The 7,619-nt window shown below is 36.2% G+C and overlaps 1 long non-coding RNA gene across 1 annotated transcript; it reads left to right on the top strand.

Annotated features, from left to right (window-relative positions):
- The first annotated feature begins 2,228 nt into the window (after window positions 1-2,228).
- On the top strand, window positions 2,229-7,411 carry LOC132621867 (uncharacterized). The gene is made up of 2 exons (XR_009575719.1): window positions 2,229-3,009; window positions 7,118-7,411. It is a non-coding gene; the product is annotated as an uncharacterized LOC132621867 (long non-coding RNA).
- Window positions 7,412-7,619: the final 208 nt, after the last annotated feature.

Here is a 7,619-nt window from a genome sequence, read left to right as displayed (position 1 = left end):
GTCTCTGACAATATAATCTAGATATGTGCTTCGCTATACGAAGTCTCACCAAGGGTAAGCCATAACCTACCTAGATGGCAGAACTGCAACACCAACAACCCACTCATTTGCCTTGCCTTTCTACTGAACCTCAGAACCAAAGTAGTCTAAGCATAATCGAAATCTAGATTAGAAATCATGAAGAATGACACTAATATTGCTACTATTTCAATTAGGTCAATTTCTAACCCTAGAAATTGGGGAAATGAGCCCACAAGGGCAAAACAGGAAATTCGAGAACAAAATATCAAATTAAGTGCTAGGTAATCATAACCCAACCATAATTATTGATTTAACTCAAGGATTAGCCTAATTTCTGATTTCAAGCAAAACCCCCAAATTGGGTATAAACCCTAAGTTTTTGATTCCGAAATTCAACGCTAAAAGTGGAAGATATATGATTAATAAGCTTAGATTATTCAATATCTAACATAAACATCACCAATTATCATCAATAAGCCTAGGGACAATATTCTTCCAAAACCCTCTTTCAACTCCCATCACCATGGGTTTATTAAGGGAAAAGGGGAATCTAAGATGATTATGGTTAAAGGAAGAGTGAAGAAATAAGCAAGATTTACCTCCAAGATTCTCCTCCAAATATCCCTATGAACAATTCCTTCTAGCTCAAATATCGAAATGAGACATAATGAGAGTTTAAGGGCTTTTAACACTTTATTAATGTTACTAACTGCTCGTCACCCGCCTTAGCGGTACTGGGACCGTCCTAGTGGCACGACCCCAGTGGTCACCTGATCGCCGAATGCGGTCAAGCCTAAAACGCTTAGACCGCTTCAGTGGCAGGGTTACCGACCAAGCAGTACCACTGCCACGGTGCTGGTGCCGCCAAAGCGGACACCAAACACCAGAAAACTTCCTAAATTTCGCAATTCGATCCGATTTTTTGACTAGTTCCCGAGGCCATCTGCTCACATACCATACACATAGACACACATAAAAACGTGCTACGAACGCGCCTGTGGCCTCAGAATTCCTAATAGAGGTCTCGTTGACCGAGTCAACCCCCGATGTCTTAATTCTCATTTCTCAACCCAAGTCCCAAAATGCATTCAAGTACATTGAGAAACGAACCAAATACACACCCAAATACTAAACGACCATCCGGACCTCTCGGAATCGATGAATTCTGAAAATGGTCCGTTTACCCTAAAGTCAACTTCGGGTCGCACATTTTTCATTTTAAGTCTATATTTTCCACAAGTTGCCTGAATCCGGTCTAGATACCTTGAGAAGCATGCCAACGGTCCCCTCGTATCAAAAGTGAGCTAATCAATGCTCGGGAATGAGCGAAAATACCGACAAGACTATAACGACCAAACGGGTCGTTACACTGCTTAGGTCAATATTTTACTCCCTTAAATTGATAAAACAATTACAAGTCATTTAGGAATTAATTGGTACATTTTACGGCATTTATGAGATATTTGTTAAACACAATCAAAGCAAAGTAATTTTGGATAATTATTTATTAAGTTGTTTAAATCATCACAGTCAAATTAGCAAGAATTTTTTCCCCTTTAATCCAAGGAATTTGAGTAAGTAAAAGAATTAATCATTTTACCCCTCAATCTTTAACTTTGTGTATTTGCACAATTTGTTAGAGGGACATTATTGCAAATTAGTTTTAACTATTTAATTGTTTTCATTATGGCCACAATTGAATTAGCCAATTCATGGTTTAAGGCAATTGGGGTCATTTTGTTAAAATTAGCCTCCTAAAACCATAGTGGTTTTAATTGAAATGACCAAATCCATTGGCAAATTAATTAAGGCCATTACTATTATTCAACTTTAGTTGGTTAATTAAGATAAATAGGGCCATAATTGAAATAATTAATTAGACTAAGAGTAACTAGGGACATTATTGCAATCAGCTAATAAAGGGGTTATAATTGCAACAAGCAATTAGGATTAAGTCAATTAAGGCTATATTTGCAAATTCAGTCTATTTACATAATTAGTCATCTTTTAAAATTAGTTAAAAGGCTAACTATGTCCTAGTTACTATAATATGATCAATAATCCATACTTTAGCATTTTGTCATTCATTTAAGTTTACCCATTTTACCCCTTATGTACGTATATACGTCTAATATACACAAATATGCATGTGTGATATACTATATTAGGGCCCTTTCCTTTTCCCTTCAGTTGAGGGCCAGGTCCAGTCCATTTAACGGACCAACTCAGCCCAATCCTCCATCTGATAATGGGGTAATACCCCTTTATCATTTTTCATTCACGCCAAACGACCCCTAATGCTCACACCTCTCCCCTCTCTCCGCATTCCCCTAGAAACCCTAGGCGCCGTCATCTATTTTCTCTCTATTTTCATGCCAAAAATGCCAAAGATGTAGAGATTTCAGAGCTGCTACAGCTTTTGCACAACCAAATCCATATAACAATTAATGTTTGATCCTGTTTTCGCTCGAAATCACTCCAAACACAGTATTAGCCTTTTCCTCTTTCGCTTTTCCTTTAATTTTTCAAATAAAACATTGCAATTACTGTGTTTATTTGACTGTATGAATGAATTTTCAATGGTTCTAAGAGCTTGGCTTGGATCGATCCAAGATGGATCAGATCTGGCTGTGAATGCTTGTTAGCTTTAGATACTAGCCGTTAAAATTTTGATGTTAAATGTTTGTTTCTAAGAAATTCTTTTGTCCCACACCAGTTGGTTTTACTGTTTGTCATGGCTTTGGTAAATAGAACCCCAACCCTCATCATTAAAAAAAAGAAAGGGGTGGGGGAACCTACAAAAATCTTGAACTTTGAGTTTAACTTGAAATTTGAGCTTTATCAGTATAATTTTAGACCTAAACTTAAAAAGAGTTGAGTCTTCTAGTTCTAAAATTTGTTTTCCTTTATGTTGGTGGGGCTGAGTTTGGGATTTGGAAGCACAAAGGGCTTCAAATTCGTTCTTGACACAGGCTGCACATAAAAAAGGTAACATTCTATCTTGTTTTTGCTCTTTAGTTTATATTTTTTGCTTATTTGTAATGTAGTGTGTTTTGTTAGTAGCTACTTAGTTAAGATGCTAGTTGTTTAACCATGATTCTTTCCTTGGTATGTGTTTAAGGTCTGATGAAGATTAAATAGCTCATTCTGGTAGTATACTTGAATAAAGAGACTTGTTTCTAGTTGCTTAAGTGATTAACATAGTATTATATGACTGTTTGAGTACTAATCTAGGTTGTGTAATTTTTTAAAAGACCGCCTTAAACCTAGATATCTATATGAAATGCTGATTAGATCGTTGTTTGGTTGTCAACCCTCCTAATGTAATGATATTTGTCTGTGTGGACTAATGACTTAAAGCAATCTCTAATGTTGTTGTGTGATATGCTCAAATACACTTTTTAATAGCGTAAAGTGGACGATGTCAAATATAGTAACCCAACAAGGTTGGGGTCGAATCCCACAAAGAATATGGTGTGAAAAGTTTACTAAACAAGTATTATACTAATCTTGCGGTTCTGGTGTATTCCAGAAAAAGGATTTTATAGGAGATTTGGTTTGTGGACTAATTTAAAGTGACTAGAAATTTAAAGTTGTAAATATATGGGTAAAAATAACCAAGGTTGTGTCCCCGTCAGATAAAGTGTATGATCATGAGTCTTGATCTTGATATACTTCTAACCTCTATGTTAATCTAAACTATTTCCCAATAAGAAAGGATTATTTTTTTCTATGCTTTTTCCAAAGATAAGAAAGTATGCATGAAGAACGGTTAATTATGCCAAGTAAATTCCTCTCATTCCTAAGTGAACTTATTAAACAAGGTTTAACGCCTTGAGTTCTTGTTATTTGTTCTTACCAAACCCTAGTTATTTTTCCAAATAAAACAAAGTTTGTGGTGTTTAGCTAATGTTTGCAACCACTAACTATATGATGAAAATGAAGAACAAATAAACCTAACAATCCATTATGCGTATATCAATAACAAAATACCAATCACAAAACACTCATCCTTGGGTTCACAACCTTAGTAAAGAAAATTAGCTACTCATAGAAGAAGAAGAACAATAACAAATAATTGAGATCATAATGCTTACGAATGATTGATTGGAATTGAAGAGAAATTAATTGCAATTGTTTGTAATCCCAAAAAGACTTCAAAAACTATGAGTATTCAATGCTAAGGAAATAAAACTGAAATCTGGTGAATTGTCGCCAACAAGAAACCGACATCAGATATTTATAAGAGTCTAAGTCGTGAAAAACACGTTTGACAAAATTGTTCTGACGGACCAATGTACGGACCGTAAAATATATATGGTCCGTAGAATCTGTAAATAGTCTCCATAAAATCCTCTTCTGTCGCCCAAATACTCTCCCTTTTTTTCGGTCCGAAAACTGGTCCGTACATTCTTCTTTACTTTGAGACTTTGTTGGAACCGATCTGCGGTGGGATATACGGATCGTAAATAATGTATGGTTCGTACTTTCTGCTATAAATTCTTCCTTCAGGTCTGAGGCCTTTCTGTCGTTGATCTATGGTTGAATTGACGGACCGTAAATATTATACGGTCCGTCTTTTGCTCCGTAAAATCCAAGCTTCAGTTATTTTGGTTTCTTGAACATCTTTTTACAACATTTTCATGACTTGCTCCCTAAATACATTAAATACCTACAACACATCACAAACACATCAAAAAGTCCAAGACTTGCTCAAAACAGGTAAAACTTATAGCCAAAAAACATCGAATGTGCCATAATTTCACGGCACATCATTGTGTGACCCTATTTTGAATCATGAATGTGTCTGTAACTCTTATGTGCCTAGCTTGCGCTACTGTTTTCATAGATCATAGTGTTGTTGCATGCCAAATCCTACTCTCATTAGCTGAAGTTATTTAATTGGGTATCATGATGAGTGACCTTTTTGCTTTTGATACCTAACATACTTCCTATAAATGATTCTGAGTAATGTGTATAAAACATAATGATGTGAATAACATTTCTGCAGTATGTTTCCTTCCCCTACTTGCCTATTAAACTCATGATCCAAATAGTCTACTGATTAGATGACAAACAGGATTGGTGATAGGATGATAGGGTGAGGTTGATCTTTTTGATAAAATCGTGGTCTGTTTGGTGTTTGTTTGTGAGGTCCTTGTTTTACTAAAATCACTTTAGTTTTATCCATGTAAAAGTTGGCTTAAAAGAAGATATTGAGACCATACAAGGTTCTGCTAAAAATGGAAGAACTTAAACCCTATCATGAGTAGTCTTCCAAGTTGAAGATAATTTGTAAATGATAAATTGTCTCTGCTATTAATACTAAGTTGATAGATTGATGAAAGAGTACAACTAGAGTGTGTGTAGGTGTGGATCCTAAGTCACATGTGTAATACCTCGTACCTTTAACCTAAGCTTTGACCATGATCCTAGACTTAGAAAACCAGATAAAGAATATGGGAATTTGCAATTTCCTCTTCAGTCGTAAGATGGTGGTTTGCGCCCATGAACAGTGATCGTATTTCAGTATACGACTCGTATTTTAAGTTGTAAACTGGTACCAAAGATTTCTGAGCATTCTGGAATTTGACACTTAGAGGTTACATCGTTAAATACGGACCGTATTTCAAAATACGGCATGTGTTTCAAAACGTATTTGGAATTTGGGAAAACGTTCTTGATGAAAGTTGTAGAGCTTTGAAATACCTTTCCAACGGTATATTATGGGGGTCAAAACGGACATCTGTGCAAAGAGTTATGACCATTTTACTGAAGAGACACAGTGCAGTCCATACGGAATACGGACCGTATTTCAAAATACGGCCCGTATTTTAAAATACGGCCAGTATTTAACTGAGTGTAAAATTTAATTTTTCCAGAACAGTATATATTCGTTCAAATCATTATTTTTCAATCCTTCAAGCCCTAGAACGACCTCCTACCCTCTTCTATCATCAAGAACACCACGGTAAGCCTACTCTAATTATTCCAAGTCAATTCTAATACATATCCTTGTAATCTAAACAAGAAATCATCAATCCTAAACTAGGGTTTTCAAGAAAACCCTAGTTCAAGGTTCAAGATTCAAGATGTTGGAAATCTTCTTCAAAGTTCAACTCTTTAATTCAAGTTTTGGAGCATTACCAGGTATGTAGAGTTACTATCTACGTGTGGGAACATCATTGTTTCTTCCCCACGCCTCATAATCCATAAATGATGATTCTCTACTAAAACTAAGGTTTCTATACCATGCTTATGATAACCCTAGGTCCATGCCCATGATTATATTATGTATGAATTGTTATAATTCCATCATTGAGTTCTTAATATTTCTTTATGATCATTGAGAATCCGTCCGTAATCCATGAAAACTCATATCTTGTATTCCATGGGTTCTTGCATGTTTTTAAATAAAAATGCTTATTTCATGAATATCCTACATATCTACAAGTTTTCATGCAATTGTATTATATAAGTATGTTCATGCCATGACTCAAGATACATACATGCTAAATACAAGTTATTTCATGAAACCATGTTTACAAGTTATTTCATGAAACCATGTTTACAAGTTATTTCATGAAATCATGATTACAAGACAAGTACAAGTTAATTCACGAAAATTATGGGCTTCTTAGCGAATTATATCATGTTCATGTTTTTGGGAGTTGCTCGAATTACCGAGAAGGCTCAGATAGCCTGAAACTACGTAGCCACCGTAGGACAAGGATCGCTCCGCCCAGTTAGGACGATTCCTTAATTTCACACTGAATGGATCCATCAGGCACGTTACCACCTTATACCCTGGCAAGGTATGGGGGCTCTGCTGGTCCGGTGAGGTACCAGACTCCCCGTATCCACGTGGTGATATCATGTGTCGGTTTATGAAATGCTCTCCCTACTTATCATGTTTTACTTATGTTATATATATATATATATATGTATATGTACCCATGCTCATGCTCATTTTTCATGTCCAGTTTTTCAGTTTCAGTTCTTATCATGTTATTTCATTCAGTTGCTTTATATACCAGTACATTTAATGTGTTGACGTCCCCTTTTATTGCTCGGGGGCCTACATTTCACGATGCAGGTACTGATTTATAGGACGACACATCTGCTCAGTAGGACAACATTCGTATCAGCTTATTGTTGAGCCCCATCTCATTCGGGGTTTAGTCAACTCTTTATCGTATGATTAGCTAATGCATCTAAGGTATACTGGGGGCCTTGTCCCAGCGAGTATGTTTTCCATGTTCAGATTTATGTTAGAGGTTTCATAGACTAGACAAGTCAGTTATGTCATGTCACACTTTCAGAGTTGTATGACCATTTTGGCTCATTCATGTTATTTCCACACTCACGTTTAAACAAGTATTTTGATTAAGTATTATGACTTATTGCATTTCATAAAGGCTCATCATGCATTCACGTTATATTCCGCTCATGTTATGCCTCATGATGATTCAGCAAGCCATGTGGTTTGCTCGGTCACATGCAGTAAGGCACCGAGTGCCGTGTTACGCCCAGGCCATGGTTCGGGGCGTGACAACATGGCCTAGGGAAGCCTTTTAAAGGCACCTTGGAGTAGGGAT

The sequence above is a fragment of the Lycium barbarum genome, chromosome 12 (genome assembly GCF_019175385.1).
Source record: "Lycium barbarum isolate Lr01 chromosome 12, ASM1917538v2, whole genome shotgun sequence".
Lineage (NCBI taxonomy): Eukaryota > Viridiplantae > Streptophyta > Magnoliopsida > Solanales > Solanaceae > Lycium > Lycium barbarum.
The sequence above is the reverse complement of the archived record's forward strand: the minus strand, read 5'-3'. Positions and strand labels throughout refer to the sequence as shown.